The sequence below is a fragment of the Cavia porcellus genome, unplaced genomic scaffold (assembly GCF_034190915.1).
Source record: "Cavia porcellus strain 051 isolate PalLab524CR breed Dunkin Hartley unplaced genomic scaffold, mCavPor4.1 scaffold_11, whole genome shotgun sequence".
NCBI lineage: Eukaryota > Metazoa > Chordata > Mammalia > Rodentia > Caviidae > Cavia > Cavia porcellus.
In genome coordinates, this window is record NW_026947494.1 from 54,993,683 (window position 1) to 55,014,634 (window position 20,952).

The following is a 20,952-nucleotide window of genomic DNA, read 5'->3' on the forward strand; positions in this document are numbered from 1 at the left end:
GTACAGGATATCTGTCCACACACTAAAGACCCAAAGAATTCAGCTGGGAGGTTGGATCCTATAGCAATGTCCTGTGTGACAGCTAAACATGTAGAGCCCAAGACAATATCTATGTAAATCTGTTTCATGAATGTACATTGGGAAACTACAAAGGTCAGCAGTGGAAGCTAGAAAGTCATGCCAGTGGGATGAAGGATCTGTGCCAGTAGGCTGAGGGATCTGCTCAGGACTCAGGAAGGATCTGAGACAAGAATTGAAGCCCATGCAAAGAGTGAAGAGAGAGACTTCAGTGAAGAAGTAGGTAGCAGGTGGAACTTTTACCCTCAGCCCAGAGGTGGGAGTGGTGGTTTAAACCTGCAGATGTATGGTGACTACTGGCAACTCTAGAGGCCTCTGTGGAGAAACACATCAGTGTAATGGAACAGTGGGTGGAGCAGATTACAGAGGAGAAGGCAACTGGCTGGGAGCTATTTTGGAGAAGGGCCAGCTGAGCTCAGAACTCAAGAACAGTAGTGGGCCAGCTGCATCTAGTGGCTCCCAGTGACAGGGTGAGGCTGCCAAGTTCAAATTGGCAGCAGGTACATGAAGTGTTACAGGCTGAACAAACTGGTTTCCAGCTTCACAGTCAGAAACCAATTTGAAAGTCAAGCTGAAGGTTCAGGCTTGCTGGGGTTATTGCCTACCCCCACTCCTATCCATAAAGCTACTGATGGCTTGCTAGGATTAATCAACTCAGATCTGGACTCTGACTGCCCACATTGTACACCAGTGACAGCATAGGTATGCTTTGAAGTGGAAATTTTTTCCTTTATTTTCTTGTTTTTGTGTTTTTCTTGATTGTTTGTTGTTTTTATGTGAGTGTGAACATGGTTTCTAGATCTTTTATTGTTTTTCTTTTCTTGGTTTTATTTCTTCTTTCTCTTTCTCTCCTGTCTTCACCACTTTCCCAAAGTTTGTGTAATATTATCTTGTCCTCCAGCCTTGCTTCTAATCTCTTCTTCTTCTTTCATTTCTATATTTATACGCCTAACCCCTTTTAAATTTTTCCCCTGAGGGTAAAATGGCCATATTGAGGAGTTATTTCCTGTATAAAATTTTCTGATTCATTTTAGATTTTGTTATATGACCACAAACTTGTTCATATAGTTAAAAGTGACAAATTACTAATTACCACATTTTGTCATTTTCTAGATTGTGTTTCATGCTATTGTTATTGCTGTTTGTACCATTGTAACCAAGATGACATAATTATTATAATCAATTGTACTTTCTTGTATACCAAGGCTGAGTTTACTTAAGGGTCATAATACTGTAGCTCAGTGTCAAAGAACCAGGGATTAGCTGAAGTAGGAAGCAACTTCTCAATCTAATAATTTGAAGAGGCAAGATATTTTTTGAGACATAGTCTTACTGTGTAGTCCCAGATGGCCTTGAGCTCACAGTGATTTTTTTGCCTCAGCCTTTTGAGTGGATTACAGAGGTACACCACTCTTTCTGGCTAAGAGGCAGGATCTTGCAACAGACTCAAAACCTAACAGCCAGCTATACCTGGAAGATATCTCTGAAAAGTGCTCATCTCCTAAGGTTTATAAATACTAGCAATACAGCCATTCACCATAATTTACAAGATCAATTTACAAGATCAACCAGAAATAAAATTTACAAGATCAACCAGAAATAAAATTTTAAAAAATCAATAGAAAATGAGAAGACACTTAAACAGGATCCAAACCCAGACTTCCAGCTCACCAAAGGCAAATCTAGGGGCAAAGAAGTAAAACAATTAGAAGGCCAGACACCTGCACTCTCTGAAGTGGTAACAGCAGAAGTAATGAGGAAGATGAATAGAACCCTAGGAAAAAATCAAATCAGAAATAATTTCTCAGCTAACTACAGAGATGGTAACGAAAATGAAAGAATGCATAGTGACTATAGAGCAGAATCAGATAATAAGCAAACAAAAAATAGAGCTTAGGAAAATGATGGAAACTATAAACACGCAACATAGGAAAAAATAAAATTTATGAAAGAGTTGAACAGATATCCAGGAGATTAAGAATCCCGTTGAAAGTATATGCAGCAGAATGATCCAGTATGAGGACAGAGTATTAGATATAGAAGACAGGATTTCATTCAGTGAAAAGATTTCTTAAAAATAACAAGGAAACACACACACACACACACACATACACACACATCAATCCAACTGGTGCTAGATGATGCAAAGAACAATAACATAAGATTGATTAGAGTTAATGAAAAAGCAGGAGCTAGAGGAAATGAAATTTTAAAAAACTATTCACAAAACTAATGGTAGAAAATTTCCTAAGTAGGGAAAAATTTTGACATACAGATAAATGAGGCATATAGAATGCCAATTAGCCATAATTTGAAAAATCCATACTAAAACATATAATAGTGAAGATTTCAGAAATTCAGTACAAGAATAGAATATTAAAAACTGCTAGGGAAGAAAAACAAATCATCTATAAAGGAAGCCAATTAGAATCATAGTAGATTTCTCAAGTCAAGGACACCTGGAATAATGTATTTCAAGCTCTAAAAGAAAACAACCTCCAACCCAGATTGCTGTACCCTGAAAAGCTATCTTTCAAAATGAATAGAGAAATAAGATACTTTCATGATAAAGAACACTCAAGAAATTCATGACCACCAAACCAGCACTCCAAAATTCTAAAGGGCATTCTAGAAAGAGATAACAAGGACTACATTTCCATGAACCCCAACAGAATGAATTCACCAGGCAAGGCAAGCAATTAAACAGAGGGAAAAAAGGTAAACTGATAAGAGGAAAATATGACAATGATCAGTCAATACCTACCTGTAATAACCACCAATACAAATGTCTCAATTCAACAATCAAAAGAAATAGACTGGAATAATAGATCAAGAAGCAAGATCCAACAAAATGCTACATGCAACAAACACACTTAATTCAAAAAAGAAATTTATAGGCTGAAAGTCAAGTGTTGGAAAACAATACTCCATACAACAGGAACCCAGAAAAAAGCATGAGTAGTTATTCTATTTGTAGAAAAAGTGGATTTCTAACCAAGAATTTCTTTTATTTTAAAAAGAATAAAGCAAAACAAAACAGAGCAAAGCAAATCAGAATGGAACAATACAGGCAACACATGATTTCATAAAAAGACAACAGGAAATCAACAGTGGCTACCATAATGTCTCTTGTTTTCTTCAAAATAGTTGTCCACATCTTCTCACACAACATAATAAGACAAAACAAAATAGTATAAAATCAATCAAAACAAAAGAATGAAAGCATTATGGGACTTCAAAACAAGACATAGGAAATCAACAATGGCTACCATATTGTCTTTTGTTCTATTCAAAACAGCTGTCTATACCTCATACACAATGAAATAAAATAATAGAAAACAAACTAAAACCAATCAAACAAAAGAATGGAGACATTACAGGACTTCAGAATGAGATAATAAGAAATCAACAATGATTACTATAATGTCTTGCTTTCTTTATAATAGCTGTTCATACCATCACATGAAATAAAATCAAACAGAATAAAACCAACTAAATAAAAACATTATGGGACTTCAAAGCAAGCTAATAGGAAACTAAACATAATTACCATAATAAATCCCATTATGTTCAAAATAGCTGCCCTTACCATTAGACATAGTAAAATCTTACAAAACAAGACAGAACAGAACCAAACTTAACAAAACTGTGAAAATATTACAAGTGTTCAAGACAAGGCAATAAGAAATTAACATTGCTTACCACCTTCTCCTCCTAGGTGTTTCCTTCCCTGTCACTTTTATAATATCCATTGTGTTCTGGGATCCCGCTAACTCCTTTTTTTAAATGCTAGTGTTTACCTGTATGAGTTCAAATTGTTTTGCCCTTGAACACAACTTCTACTTGCATTCATTTACCTACAGAAACCTTGAGATTATCCTATTTTATAGCTAGGTAGCTTTCCATTGTATGAAAATACCATATCTTGAACTTGCCTAAAATGGCAGCTTGCTAGGGGATCGGGTGGATAGTCTCTCCAGAGAAATCATATTAGATGCTAGAATATGACAACATGGAGAGGGCCAGACAAATGGATAATGATTCTTATTAACCAAGACAGCGCAGCTGGAGGATTTAAAGTCATGCTGAGACTGCAAAGGCTGATAACGGGAGGCTGCAAATCCCGTGCCTTTAAATCAGCAAACTGACCCGTGGTCCCAACAGGAAAAGCTGTGTTGGCTTTTGGTGACTGCTGAAAACTGAGACCTGGGACCCCGAGAAGCAGCCAGGACTGCCCCGCTGCACCAGAGGAGATTGTGAAAGGCTCTAGAGCTCTGAAGCTGAACACTGTGCAGTTTTCTGACCATTCCAGGCTGTGCCCAGAGCGCAGTGAGGGCAAGCGGCATGGTGTGCAGTAGACCCAAGAGGAAGACCTGCACCAAGCCCTGGTGAGTACTGGGGACTGGGTCCTGTGGCCGCTGGGGTTGGCCAGAGAACATCTTGGAACTGGGCAGAGCCCGCCACCACGGGGACATCAATAACACAGAGAGTCTGAAGGAAGACATCTTAGAGTTGGGCAGAACCCCGAGTCGCCCTGTAGGGAGGTCTGGTGGAGGACATCTTGAAATTGGGCAGAGCGTGACACCGTGCTGGCTTCAGCATCATACAGAGAACTAGTGGAAGACATCTTGGAATTGGGCAGACATGCTGTCCTGGTGCTCCTATCACAGAGAGGTCTAGAAGAGAACAGCTGGGATTTGGGCAGAACCCTGTGCCACGGTGACATTAGTCAGCTGCTTCTGGCACAGAGAGAACTGGTAGGATCTGCTGGGGCTGAACCAAGCCTCTGCTTGGGGCCCAACAAGCAGATACAAAATAGTCACAACTCAGTGACATCCAGAAAGTATAGCCTAATTTACGGATTGACTGGCACAGAGGCTGGAGGCTAGCCTGTACTGCCCCTGCATCCCAGCCTACCCCAGATAACAGCAAATTGGGGAGGACAGCAAAAACTCAAGTCAGCACGCTTCTGAAAGGCCCTAAGCAATATGGAGAGGGCCAGAGACCCCCAGGACACTCCAGTCTGAAAGAATCCAGAAACATGATAAGAGATAAAAAAAAAAAATCTCCAGCTGCCCAACATGAGAAAATAAGCCCAGGAGAAGCAAACACTGAAGAGAACAAGCACAGTAACCATCCACTACTCGACACAGCATCAGCCGAAATTAAAAAATACCTCCATGACCTCATAGATGAATTTAAAGCTGTACTCCTGATCCAAGTGAGGTAAGATATAAAGAGATTAATTAAAGAAATGACAAGCCCCGTCCAAGAGAACACAGATGGAAGAACTGAGGAAATCAGAAAAGAAAGAGAAACTTCTGAAGAAGAATTTAAACATAACTTAGAATGCATGAAACAGATCCAAAGAGATTACCAGGAAACTAAAATCTCCATTGAACACTGGCAAAATGCCTTCACAGAAACTAAAGACAGCCTTCTGAAACTTGAAGAGAGATTTATGGCATATGATTGTGAAAGAAAAAGCCTCTTAAAAATAACAAGGAACCAGAAAGAAACAATTCAAAGGCTAGAAGATGACAAAAAGATACATAACTTAAGAATAAAGAATGTGAGTGAGGAAGCAGGAGCAACCAAAAATGAAATACAAAGAATATTCACTGATATATTAAAGCAAAATTTCCCATGTATAACAAAAAGAAATGATATCCAGATAAAAGAGGCATACAGAACACCAGCTACCTACAACCAAAACAGATCTACGCCTAGACATATAATAATCAAGATTCCAGAAATCCACCAAAAGAACAGAATATTAAAAGCAGCCAGAGAAAAGAAGCAGATTACCTACATTGGGAAAATTATCAAAATAACAACAGACTTATCAACACAAACTCTTAAGTCAAGAAGGAAATGGGGAGAAATATTCCAAGTCCTGAAAGAAAATAATATGCAACCAAGGCTCATATACCCGTCAAAACTCTCTCTCAAAATTAATGGAGAAATAAGATGCTTCCAAGACAAGGAGGAACTGTGGGAGTTCGTGGCCACCAATCCAACCCTACAGAGAGTGCTAAACAACATTACAGAGAAAGAGAGGAAGGGATACCAGGATTCCAGCAACAGTGGCAGAGAGGCCTCAATGAACGGGGCAGACAGTGGAATGAGGGAATAAGGTGGACAAATTATAGCAGAAAAGTGGAGTAGCAGATATGAGGCAGAGACGGTAAGCTATAGTCTTTAGTATAGACAGCTCTGAAACACTATAAAAAAGGCAGAGGTCATTGTTAATAGTGTATCAGGATTTAAAAGACACAGTAGTCTTATCACCATATTTAGTTTGAATTTAATTTGTTCTGGTCTGTCCACTCATGTCAGATTTGAGGGCACAGACATCTGACCCAAAAATAGCAGGTTATACCATGGTAACTATGCTTACTTTCCTATTAATTTAAACTGAAATCCTGTATTACTTACATTGTCTTACTGTGACTGATCTTAATTGAATCTGAATCATAAGACTATGGGTTGGCCATGGCTGATTTTATTTGAATTTGGTATGCTTGTTAGTATCAACCCTAAAAGTAGAGGCAACTACTATGATGATGACAAGATGTAAAGGATATCCATACTGGTATTAACTATTAACAGCTCTCAAATCCTACAATGCTTTCAAAGTTGTGTTTTTATAAAAATAGGTAATACTATGTTTAACTATATTAAGCCGGTGTTGTGGACAAATCTATTGAAAATAACAAGAGAAAACATAGTAACTATGGAAGATCATCTATATTGTGGTCTTATATGTCTTATCTATTGCATGTTTTTCTAGGAATTTGTTTTGCTGTCTTGTTATGACTTGGTTTTCCCTATAATACAGAGAGGATAGATATATATGTAGAAATTCACACGAGTTTCTTAAAAATTATTTACAATAACAGATTATATAAGGCAAGATGTAATGAACAGATACTCTGAAGAAGAAACACTAAGAAACCCGATGCTAATTTTGTAGCATTATGATATAAATTCTAGCAACGCTATTGTTCGCTGATTAGAATGACATTGGTCTGGCTCTTGAGTTCAATTTCAGCATATGTAGATATAGGGATGGCTACCATGAAGAGAATGAGAGATGCGATGGTAGTTATTATTGTCTTCCCTAATGTTGGATCTTGAAGACCTAAAAAGCCTTCATCATCCTGTAATGATTTGATTAGTTCTATAATATGCAGTAAGTATATAAAGTGGGTGAAGATGGGGACAACTATTTGTAAGAAACTAGAGACAGACAGTGAAGATCTCGAGTGGACTTGCTTTGAAATCTGTATTTCTTTAAATTGTTTTTTTAACGGTTTTGTTCTGTTTTGATATGTTTAATCTTACCCTCTTTGAGATGTAAAACAAGTGTGTAGGACTGATAACCATATTACTGAGTTTTTGTTCGATCATTGAGCAGAACTGTTTGTAGTATCACTTTTTGAATGTCATTCTAAAGACTTTAATATTGTAACCTGAACAGCTATTTCTAAGATGACAATATGTAACTTATCAACCAGCAATTTCTTACCATTTGTTTTTCTGTAATTTTGTACTATTTCTACCCTTTTTTAAATCTCCATGTATTTTTTTGTTTCCTTTTCTTTAAATAAAAAAAAGAAAAGAAAATACCATATCTTTCTTAGCCATTCTGTGGTTGATGGGCAAGTTTCCCTTTTTTTTTTTCTGGTCTCCTGTCACACGGAACAATTGTTTTTTCCCCTTTGATTTTCAGTCTATGCATTTCCTTTCAAGTTAAATGTGTTTCTTGTATGCAGTACATTGGTGGATCCTGTTTCTTGACCCACTCTCCCTCCGTTTCTTTTTATTGCTGAATCGAGGCCATCTACATTAATGATTACAACCAGCATACTTTGTCTCTGCCATGCTATCCTCCTACTATTGGCCCTCTACTTTTCCCTTTCATTCAATTGCCTGCTGTGTTTGGTCATAATCCTCTGCTGCTGTTCCTGGAACCCTGGTCATCTTTATTATTTCTAGCAGATGCTTTAGCACGTTCTAGTAGGGTTGGTTTGGTGGTCATGAATTTCTTCAGTTGTTCATTATCATGGAAGCATCTTATTTTTCCATCAGTTTTGAAAGATAGTTTTGCTGGGTACATTGATCTGAATTGGAAGTTGTTTTCTTTCAGGATTTGAAATACTTCACTCCAAACTCTTCTTGGCTTGATGGTTTGTGTTGACAAGTCTGCCATGATTCTGATTGTTTTTCTTTTATAGGTGATCTGTCTCTTTTCTCTAACAGCTTTTAGGATTCTATTCCTGTGCTGAATTTCTGGGATCCTGATTATTATATGGCTAGGTGTAAATTTACTTTGGCTATGGCTAATTAGAGTCTTAGATGCCTTGCTTCCAACATTTGGGAAGTTTTCTGTGATTACTTCTGCAAATAGCACTTTTAGGTCATTTGTCTTGACCCCTGCTTATTTAATGATAGCTATCACTCAAATTATTTCTCTTTGCATCATCTTGCAGCCATTGAATTGTTATTTCCTGGTGCCTTGTCATTTTTAAAAGATTTTTCCTTTTACAATTACTAGCTGCAATCCTGTCTTCAAGGTCTGAAGGTCTTTCTTCAGTCTCTTTCAAGTGGTTTTGCCAGCTTTTGATCAACTTTTTAATTTCCGGGATATCTTTTTAAAATTTGTTTAATGCATTATAATTTCTTTCTATATTGTTCATTCAAGGTTTCCATCATTTAGCTGTGCTCCTCATTTTTTTTATCTGTCTTCTTTAGATATGCTGAACTATTCTTTATGTTTTTCATTTCTTCTTTTACTTGGACATTATTTCTGATATGATTAATTTTACAGTCTCATGAAGTTGTTTTTTTACTTCAGTTGTTATCCTCTCAGAGGTTTCAGGTATGACTTCCATTTTCTTCATGACTGTATCTCCTAGACTTGTTCCGTGTGGGCTGGAGGTCTGAGATTGCCTTTTGTTCCTTTGTCTTGACATTCTCCTGGGTTCCTCCCAGTAAGCTGGTTGTGGCATCCCAGACACTTCCCATGTTGGCTGTCCCTCCAGGGGAATGGGATAGGCACCTGTGTTCCTCTGACCCCAGGTTTACAGGAAGCAGGATGTGGGGTGGATTTCTCCAAACCTGTGCAGCTACACTGGGGCTCTCCCAAAGGCCAAGGATGCATGGTGTGGAGGCTGTTTCTCTCACCCTGTGTCTGCACTGGGACTCCCATGATGGTGGCAGACACGCAGGCACACAGGTTTGTCTGATTCTCCCAGTGGGTAATGGCTGCCTGAAGGAAGCAAGGGTCTCTAATGATGGCCTGTGGGTGGGGTGTATGGGGCTTACCTGGCTGTGTGTTCCTGTTTCCACTGGCTGTTAGCAGGAAGCAAATCTTCTACTATCTGCAGCTCACAGGTGGAGGCAGGTCTTCTAGCTCTCTCTGTCCATGCCAGTGGCCCACAGGAAGGAACCTTTTGGTGACCTCAAACCAAGGCTGAGCAAGAGAGACAAGAAAGTACTACAACTTTGTAAAGGGAAATGTCCAAGAGGAAGATACAACAAACATACATGCAACAAATACCAGTGCACCCAGCTGTATAAAACAAATATTAACAGACATGAAAAATCAAATAGTGTGAACACAATTGTATTGGGGGACTTCAATACTACCTTGTTATGAATAGATAAACTACACAAAAAAATCAACCATGAAATATTAGAACTGAACCAAACTTTTGAACAAATGGACTTAGTAGATGTTTAAAGAGTGTTCTATCCCAGGACATCAGAGCACACATTTTTCTTAATTTCACATAGGACAGTCTTCAAAAAATAGACCATATATTAGCTCATAAAACACACTTAAGTGAATGCAAAGGGATTGAAAATATTCCATGAGTATTATAGGAACATAGTGCAAAGAAATTGGAAATCAATGGCAAAAGAAACCATAAGAACTTCATAAAAACATGGAAATGAAATTACACTCTCCTGAACAACCTATGGGCCACAGATAAAATTAAAGGGGAAATTACACAGTTTCTACAATTAAATGATAATGCCAATACAGCATGCTGGAACTTATGGATCAATGAAAGCAGTCCTATGATGGAATAGCACTGAATATCTGCATCAGACAAGCTCAAATAATCTAATGTCAAACCTCAAGTTTCTAGAAAAAGAAGACCAAGTCAATACCAAAACTTGTATGAGGAAGTAAATTATAAAGATCAGAGCAAAAATTAATGCAATGGAGACTAACAAAACAATACAAAGAATTAATGACTCAAAGAGTTGGTTCTTTGAAAAATTAAATAAAATTAATGAAACTTAGCTAACCTTATCAAAAAAAGGAAAGACTCAGATCCAAGCAATTAGTAATGAAAAGATTGAAATTACAACACAGCCAGCAGAAACTCAAGTCATGTATACTTACTTTGAGAATTTGTTTTCTGGTAAGATAGAAAACACAGAAGAAATAGATAAATTCTTAGATACATATGAAATATGAAAGCTAAATCAAGAAGATATAAAAATTCTAAGTAAACCAACATTAGTCAATAAAATTGAATATGTAATTTAAAAAACCCTACCAATACATAAAAGCCCAGGTCCTGATGGATTTACTGCTGAATTCTACAAAAAATTTAGAGAAAATCTAGTGTTGCTACTTTTTGAACTCTTTAATGAAACTGAAATGGATGTAATACACTTAGAGTCAGTCCTGGAAGAAAGTACTGCCCTGATAACCAAAACCAGAGGATCCAACTAAGAAAGAGAACTACAGATCAATCACTCTAATGAACATAAATGCAAAATCCTCAGTAAGATCCTGGAAAATATAATGCAGCAAATCATCAAGAATATTATACACCATGACCAAGTAGGATTCATCCCAAGGATGCAGTGATGATTCAGTATATACAAATCAACAAATGTAATACACCATATTAACAGACCCAGAAACAACAATCACATGATCATCTCAATAAATGTAGAAAAGGCATTTGACAAAGTCTAACACCCACATAGGGGATAAAAATTCTACAGGAAATTGGAATAGGTAGTCTTTATCTCAGACTGATAAAAGTCATCTATGACAAACCAACAGCCAAGTACTCATATACTGCAAATGGTCAAACACTGAAGGCTTTGACTCTGAAACCAGGCATAGGACAAGGATGTTCACTGTCACTTTTGTATAAAATATGTGTGGAAACTTTAGCCAGAGTAATTAGAGAAGGGAAAGAAATAAAAGGAATAATGATATGAAAGGAAGAAGTTAAATTATCATTATTTGCATGATATTCTACATATAAGACTCCAAACACTCCACCAAAATATTTCTAGATTTAATAACCAAATTCAGTGGTAGCTGGATAAAAAGTTGATGCTCAAAACTCAATAGCATTCTTGTAGACAACTAGCAAACTCACTGAGAGAAAAATTAGGAAAACAGTATTTTTCACAATAGCATCAAAAACTAAAAGGAAAAAATAAATACATAGGAAATCAATCTGATAAAGGAAGTAAAAGAACTCTACATTGAAAATTATATTACTCTGAGCCAGTTGTGGTGGTACATGTCTGTAATCCCAGCACTGGGGAGCCTGAGGCAGAAAAATCACCATGAGTTTAAGGCTAGCCAGAGCTATGTAGTAAATTCAAAGGCTGTCTGAACTATAAAGTGAGACCCTGTCTTCAATAAAAGAAAACCACAGTATTCAGAAAAATGAGATTAAAGTGGGTATCAGAAAGTGGAAGGATATCCCTTGTTCTTGGGCAGGAAAACCAATATAGTAAAAATATCCACACTTCCAAGATTACTATACATACTTAATGCAAACACAAAGCACAACAGCATATCTCATAGAAATTAGAGAAAACAATCATAAAATTCGCTTGGAACCAGAAAAAACCTAGAAAGCAAAAACAATTCTGGGCAACCAAAGCAAGGCAGGAGGCATCACAATTCCTGATTTGAAATTACACTATAAAGCTACTGTGTTAAAACAGCATGTTACTGGCAAAAAAAAAAAAAAAATAGACCTGAGGATCAGTGTAACTGAATAAACATACAGAAACAACTCTAGACTCAACCACATTACTTTCGACAAAGGTGCCAAACACCTTCACTGGAAAACAGCTAGATATTTTAATAAATGGTGTGGAAAAAACTGACTTTCCATGTACCAAAAATTAAAACTACTCCCTGTACTAAACTAAAATCAAAATGAATGAAAGATATAAATATTAATACAGAAATACTAAATCTTCTGGGATCTAGAATAGATTATATTAGTGTAGGCAAAGACTTTATAAACAAAGCCTTCACACAGAAATGATCACATAGAATCAACTGAGAACTCATCTAATTAAAAAGCTTTTACACATTAAGAGAAACTAAGAACAGAGTGAAGAAACAATGTATAGACTAGGAAAAATATTTTTGACAGCTATTCCTCAGACAAAGGACTAATATCTTATTAAAGAAATAAAAAAATCAAACCACCCAAATTTAAAGAGCCAATCCACAAATGGGTGCCTGAAATGAATAGATACTTCTCAGATGAATAAAGAGATGCAAATTAAAACAATGCTGGGATTCTATTTCACTTTAGAATGAGTGTTATCAAGAAATCAACTGATAAATTCTATCCAGGCTGCCGGGGGAGGGGCAAAGGAACCTTTTTCCACTATTGGTGGGAGTATAGACTGGCTCAAACGTTGAGGAAATCAGTGTGAAGTTTTCTCAAAAAACTAAAACTAGAGGTTCCACTCTACCCAACTATTCCTCTTTTGGTAACTTCCTGAAAGAATTAAAAGCATCATACCACAGCAGTATATGCACACCTGTGTTTATAGCAGCATACTTTGTAATAGCTAAATCTTGGAAACAACTCAAATGCCCATCAACTTATGAATGGATAAAGATATGGGTTTTAAAAATTAACTTGGAGTAAAACAGCACAGTAAAATGAAACAAAACAAAACAGTGATAGGACTGTAGAAAATCCATAATCATTACTATAGGCATATTTTTATCCTCTAAATAGTTGCCCAGAGTACCGGCCCCAGTCCTGCAAAGTCAATCAAAGAACATAAATGTCAGGTTACTTTCCTACTTTAGTTATTATCATCTCAGCCTGTGTCGTGTCTAGTTGCTTACAGGTGAGGATGGGGGGCACATAGTGGAGGCGGAGGTAACCTCCTCTCTGGCTGACAGGGACAGCGCCAGCACACAGGCAGGCTGCACTCCTCCTTGCTGCCTCTCCTCTGGCTACAGGGCCTCCACTGGCACACAGGGAAGCCACATGGCTTCCTAGCTGCTTCTCTCTGGCCAGTAGGGCCTCTGATGGTGCACAGGGTTGGGGCTGCATTGCTTGCTTGATGTTTCTCCCCATCTGGCAGGACCCTCACCTCTGGTTTTCTTATTTTTCCTGAATTCGTGAATTATCTCTGTCCATCGGCTTCACGTGTCAGTTCAGATCCTTCCTGTGTCCATGAAACCCGCCCCTCTCCTTCTTCTCTTCCTCACGTTGCTGTATTCCAGGGTCTGGACACCAAAGCTCGGAGAGGACTTTTCTCTGCTGCTCACCACTCTGCCATTCTCCTGGAGGTTGATGTGGGCTTTGTTTTTTAGTGCAATAGAGTACTACTCACCCATAGTGAAGGATAAACTGGAGACATTTCTAGGCAAATGCATATACCTTGAAGCCATACTCTTAAGAGAAATAAATCAGACTCACATGTGTTAATATCACGTGTTTTTTCTGGTGTTTAGCAACCAAAAGTATAAATAAGGACCAAAATTTATAATAGATAGTGTGAAATGGAAAGAAAATGTTCAAATGAGAAGAAGAAAAGTGGAGGTGGGGTGGAGAAGGGACAAGAGCAAAGAATAGAAAGGAAAATGGAAAACAAAGCTTTTGTAAAGAGGGGAAGAAGGGCTGAAGGGAGGGAAGGGAGATGGGAAGGACAGAAGAAGTAAAATACAGGTACAAATACAGGTACAGAAGAAGTAAAATACACCAGGGACAGGTACAAATTCCCTATGATAAATGTTGTCTGTGTATATCTAAATGTACCAATGAAAAAAAGAAGTTAGATATTGTAACATTGGCTCAGCATGTTCCTGAGTCATATGGGAAAGACCTGAAATTAATTTGAAATATAACTTATGTAAATATTTGGTAACAGATGAACCCCACAGGATCCCTGGCATCCATTCTTGTTTAGCATTTATTTGTTCAGCTAAATAAAAACCTCAAGTCTTATTATTATTATTATTGGCATTAATAGGATCCAAGAAGGATTTGGTAAATCTCTACTTTACCACGTATCAGGGCAGCTCTAGATGTTCCCGTGGGAGAAGGGTGTGGGGAGGATGATGACAGGACGGGAAAATAAAGAAGACAGAAAGATTGAGGTCAGGCAGAGCCTGCTCCCCTGATGGGAAAAAAGGAACTGCTCAACCACTGAAACACACTTATTTATACACTCAGGAAGATTATGTCAATTTCAACCTTTCTGCCTAGCAACTGTCTGGCCTGCGCATCTTGCCTTCTCTGAGCTGTAACCTCTTGTTTACATGATGTGTTTTGGGTTCTCTGTGTTCTCAGTGTTGGTCTTGCTTTAGCCCCAAACATGTGATTGATCTCCAGCCTCAGCTGCTCCCTACACTGCTTTGCATTCTTTTCTTCTACCATGTCAGGGACACTTGTGCACAGGATAGAATTCTCAGCAGAGCACCCAGTTGTATGAGGATCACCAGCAGTAAGCAGTCTCTTTCCTTGACCTCTTTTATAGTGAAGGCTCATCTAACGTATCTCTTCTGAGGGCAGTGGGCAGGGCACTCACTGGTAAAATCAAGTGCTTGCACACACAAGTAGTAAAGGAAGGTAGATTGTTCCTGTCAGCTCAGGTGGTGGTGGAAGGTACAGACACATTTGGACAACTAGCCGGTCACACCAGTGTCTACAAAAGCAAGGAGCAAGACCTCCAGCCCAGGGCTGGGGATGTACCTCAGCAGCACAGTGTCTGCCTGGCAAGCACAACTCCTGGCATGAAGGTCGGTAGGGAATTTGGAAAACAATAGGTTTCACCATGGGCTATCTCTGGAAAACAGGTTAAAGTGTGCTGCCACAGGCCATGGAAAGGTTGTTGGTATGCTTCTGCTGGAACTGTCCTTTCATTTATCATATAGTACACACTAAGATTATTTTACTGTTTGGTGACACATTTTTTTATTTGCAAAAAAGAAAAATCTTGTTACCAGAATGAACTTTGTCATCATTATTATCATTGCCACTGACCTGTAAGGTGGCACTAGGATAAGTTAAAATGTTACAAACTCAGTGTTCCTACTAAAATCTGGCTCTTCACTTGAATAGATGTTCCTGGGTTACTACAAGATGTTGATTAATTTTGAGAATTCAAAAAAAGTTGATCCTGATGGTGACAGTTTTTTCCATTACTTTTTATGAAGAGATGGGTTTTTGTAATTTCTCCTTCACTTGTCATTTTCTCTCAGTGATGAGGTTTTAAAGAGCCCATGTTTAATGAAATCTCAAGAACAGAATTTTAATTTCTCAAGAATGTGTAATCTCAGAAAAAGAAAGAATAAATTTTCCAATTGCCATGGAGATAGTAATATCCCTGACCATTTAAACTCAAAAGATACAAATTTGCTGAAGAACTATCAACATTTACTTTAAACATTTTTGAACATCTACTTTAAAAATAGTTATTCTACTGATTTGGTGGTGCATGCCTATAATCCCAGCACTCTGGGAGGCTGAGTCAGGATGATCCCAAATTTGAGCCCAGCACTGGCAATTTAGTAACTTAGCAAGAACACTGCCTCAGTACAAAAATTTTAAAATGGCTAACAAAATAGCATAGTGTGAAGGTCCTGTGTTCAATTCCTTGTAGTAAATACACACACACATAATGAGTCAATGTAACATGTACAGATACAGATAGTGTTTACCTTATCACACTCTGAAGTAGACTCTTCATAAAAAGAGTATTTTTCTAAATTAATTTCTCTTATGTTTCTCCCAAGTTCTCTTGTGAATGTATAAAATCTCTTGTTTGTGTAATTACTGCCATTGTATGGGCTCCATTAGCAGAGGAAAAAATTTACAAACAGATAATTAATGCCTGCTATCTATCTCAGAAACACAAGCAAGTTAGTACAAATAGTATGTGTGAAATAGTATGAGTGTGTCTGTGTGTGTTTGAGATATGGGGTGGAGTATCAAGGAGAGCAGGGAGCTACATCTCTAGCTTGTTTTATTTTGAGACAAGGTCTTGCTGAGTTGCTAAATTATCCAGGTTGGACTTGAACTAGTGATCCTTCTACCTTAGTCTCCTAGAGTGCTGGGATTACAGGTATCAACCACAACTCCTGGGTGGATGCATACTTTTGTGAACATATTCATTTAAATTATCTAGAAAGTTTTTATATTTGAAAATAGTTTCGATAAAATTTTTTATGTAGCTCACTAATATGATATCAATTTGTTAGTTTTTTCTTAAAACATAAAAAGTAGGTAATTGTAGTCATTCTTAGTGACTCACGCCCAGTGATACCCTGTTTTGGATAATAAATCACGTAATTCTAGTCACATTCTAGTCTAGTTATTTATCCTTTATGTAGACTACCTTTTCTTCGGGGAGATCAGATGTATTGATATACTTAATAATCTTGTGTATAAATTCCACCAAAGTGGCCGTGAGGAAATAAAATGCTTTAAGTCTATAAAGCCAAAGAGCAGAAGCACAGAGTAAACAGAAAATACTGGAAGATGCAAATGTAGCAGAGAAGGCAACTGGGTGGCGGTAACCGAGAGACTGCAGAGTCAGGAGGCTGCGCCTGGAGCATCTGTGAAGCGGCCGGAAAACATGGGCAAAGGTGGGGCTGCGCACCAGGAGAGTGACACAGGCTGGGCAGTCCTCACAACCAGCACATCCCTGACCTGGGATGCCGCAAGAGGACTAAAACTTGCAGAGAATGGTCGGGGAGACTCTTCCCTCAGCTGTCCCAAGCATGGCATCCAGTCAAGCAGGGATTGATATGCAGAGAAGTTGTTGGTTCCCGACAATGGCTGCCTTTGTGCATCAGCCTGAAGTGTCTCACAGCGGTGCCCTTGCAAAGACCACCCCCCACCCCTAGTGCTCTACTACCCTGAGGGCCACTCCTGAAAACACTGCATTCTGATGGTCTCAGGCCCCTTCCTCCACCCACCTGCCTGACTGTCAGACTCTTTATACCTGCCGAAGCTGAAGAGTGGAGGAGTCTGCTCTGGGGAGTGAAGGAACTGCAGAGAAAAAGCCTACAAATCCTGACAGTGAGACCCTTGCACTGTCAAATCCTGGAGCAGATTCGGAGTTTTCCATCAGTTTTAGTGTTTTTCTTCCTGTGACAACCAGCACATTGCCAGGGGTTTGAAGGATAATTCCCCTGTGAAAGCCAAAGGCCAATATAAACAAACTGAAGAAAGGGACCAGAGGAAACAGAGATGATGAGAAACTGCAAGCCTTAAAGTAAGTCTTAATTAAAACCCTCAGAGAAAAACCCCATCCATGAAACAAAAGGAGCCAGAGATATGATGGGAATTGAAAAATAAAACTGTAGGGGAAACCATTTGAAAAATAAAGTTGAGAAAATCTAGAAAGTTATAGGTAAAAAGGGAATGGAAAATAAGAACATTAAAAATGGACTGAGGATCTAAGACCTTTAGAATGATAACACAGAGAAAATGCAAGGAGATTATTAAAGAAATTATATAAGAATTGCTATGACTGAAGAATTCACATCTCTGGACACATAGGGTCTACAAAGTTCTCTGCACAAATAATAATTGCAAAAAGATCTCTATTAATGGAAAAGTAGGTCACATGCAAAAGATCAGGAATCAAAGTGATTTCTCATAGGTGTCACAGAAAGCTAGGAAGCAATGAAGCAGAGCCCTCAAAATCTAAGAAAAATTTACTTCTAACAATAAATTCTTAACCAGGCTGTCTTAGTTACTTTTCATTTACTGACACTCAATACTCGATACCGACAAGTTAAAGGAGGAGAGGTTTATTTTAGTTCACAGTTTGCAGAGGTTTTAGTTGACAGTCGATTGACTCCAAAGCAGGGCTGCATGGCAGGGGGGATCAGTCTATGGCATGGCAGACAGAAAGCAGCAACCAGCAAGCCTGCTGGTCCTTTTTATCCCATCCAGGCTACAAACCTTTTGGTGATGCCACTCGCATCAAGGCTGTCCTCTGTCCTTAGTAAATGCATGTGGTCACACCCAGAAATATACTAATTCGGACCAGGGGACTAATTCACCACACACCGTTAGTCCATAGTCAAATATCCTAGATCCCACCACCTCCAGAAATCTCCAACAATGACCTCATGAGGCAGGGGAGGAAGGGGACATCTAGTACAAGCTATAACACCAGCCAGACTATGAATCAAGGTGAAGGAGGAATAAAAATTTCAGACACTTAGATCCCAGCCACCTTTTTCTAAAGAGCAACTAGAGGATGTTATTTAGCAAGACAGAAGAGTAAATCAAGGAAGAAGGGAGATCTAGAAGATGGAATTCAAGTGAAGGAAAGAGAAGCCTCTGGCTGATGGGGTGCAGCAGGCTTGGTCTGAATTAGCTTTGGGGGAGCAGAAGAACAAGGAATGCCAGGAGAGGGTTTCTAGGATGCAGAAATGGTGTGTATGACAAGTCTCACCTAAGGAGCAGTGTCCTTCTGGACATTTTCCAGAGTTGTCCTTTCCAGAGTTGTTGGAACTATAGGAAAAATTGGTGAATGATATATAAGAAAACACAGCAAATAGGAACCGAGAGGGCCAAGTGGATCTTTAAAAGTTAGGATGTTTTCCCTTGAGAGAGAAACTCTTTCTCCAAACTCCCTCATGCTGAGTATGTAACCCTGCCATCCTCCTCTCCTCAGCTCAGATGGATGGGTCCCAGGTGTGTGGAGTTAGTTTCTTCTCCACAGAAAAGGAAAAAGCCCCAAATGGCTGGGAGCTAAAACAGTGCAGGAATTTCCTTAGTTAATAATTCCTCACCTTAGCCCTTTCCTGTCTTTCTTGCTGTCAAAGCCCCTGCACACCTGGACATTCTGAGATGGTGATTGGAGACCATGAGCTGCTCCTCCATCACCTTGGAAGCTACCTCTGACTAAATCCTCTTTCCTTTCACCAAAATAAATGAATTTCCTCCTGCATTTTTTGGTTAAGTGGCTAGAAGTGTGGACCTCAGCAGCTGGTGACAATGAGATCAATGAAAGGAAATCCTAAGATTTGATTATCTCAGCAACTTATACCATTTATACACCATAATTGTATGGACCTTAATATTTAACCAAAACTTGCAGTTTAATGGTGTTGGAAAGCTGACAGTGGAGGCTTGAGACTGTAAAAAATGCATTCAACAAAAGTTTGCTGGCCTCCTCTGTGAGTCTAGTTTAGGGGTGGCTGCAGATAGTAAGGTGAAGATAGCCACTGTACCATCTGAGGGAGAGATTGAAAAGTAATCTGTGTTAATAAGATGCTTCCAGCAAATTCCCTGAGGCCTTGGTTACAGATGTGCCCTGTTCCCTTCTGAAAGCTCTGATCCTTTAAGTGGATGGCAATTTACACTTGAAAAAGGATTCTTACCTCAGCAATGGTTTTGCTGCAGGGTTCTTTTCATTTTATGCACTCAGTATTTATTTAGACACATTAAGTGTTAAAGAGAGGCACTGCTGTAGTATAGAATTCCTTTCCTGACAAAAGGGCAAGTGTTACATGTTTGAATCTTAAATATGCTCCCAGAATTGCTTTATCTTTCCCCCTCACTACTCCGTCTTTATCTCTTGGCAGAAGACTTAGCTCCCCTGGGCTTGTCCATTTCCTTGGGAGGACTGTGGTTCCTGTAAGATCCATTGTTTTGTGGAGCTCTTATCATATGATGCACTGCATTCAGAGACAGATGACTATTCCACTGTCACATAGCACTGGAAGGAGGTCTGCTGAGGCCTGAAGAGGAAGACCTCTTCACAAGACAGAAGGGCTTTTCCCAGAAGGAAATGGGATAACCTAATTACCTTAGGCCTCTCTGTCAGAGAATGGAATCTAGACTAGTTTTGTACGTGACAGAGCTTCTGTGTTGATGGAAATGTTCTGTGCTATTTAATTCCTTAGCAACGTGTGGTTCTTGATGATTTCTGATGTGTTTTAATGGGATTGAAGAAATGAGATTTTAATTTACTTAAATTTATATCTAAATAGACTTACAAGCATTCTAGAAAATGCATGTCTGTCTAAGAAGGACATTGTCAGTAGTTCAGTATGTTACTATCTGGCCTTGTAGAAGTCTGGAACCTCCTCTTCAGGGGCTAATACTAAAAACCTTCCAAGGAGCTGATTCCAAGGGGCTGAGTGATTTCTGTAGAGAGAATATGAAGAGGAAGAAGTGGAGACAGGCATGGATGGAGGGAGTGGTAGCAGCTAAGCACAAAAAGGCAAGAAGGTCTTTGGGAGCAGGAGTGACAGGGGAGGGGAAGGATGGAGGAAGCAAGCTTAGATGACACACTGGGGTTGAATGACTGATGTTGGGTCTACAAGCTTCCCTGAGTGATAATACTACAACTGGTGTGAACCTGTTACCAATTTTTAATCCCAAATTAGGTCAGTTTCTCCAAATAGGGTTATTTCCAATAATAGGGTAGATTCAATCAGTGGATTGAACAAGAGAGACACTCATTCTTGGCCAAGAAGTGGGAGATAAACTCACAAATTAACTTGACCTGTTGTGAGTGGGGAGGTTTTAAATATGAATAAAGGAAATGAGGGAGAGGGGTAGACTGATAAAGGGGCAGAATAGTCATGTC

General features: G+C 38.8%; 1 long non-coding RNA gene across 1 annotated transcript in view; it reads right to left on the reverse strand.

Moving 5' to 3' along the window:
- The window catches only part of LOC134478005 (uncharacterized), an 81,400-nt gene that overhangs the window by 7,962 nt on the left and 52,486 nt on the right, over positions 1–20,952 (reverse strand). The window contains exon 3 of the long non-coding RNA XR_010050347.1: positions 9,409–9,556. This is a non-coding gene — a long non-coding RNA (uncharacterized LOC134478005). The remainder of the gene's footprint in view (positions 1–9,408; positions 9,557–20,952) is intronic.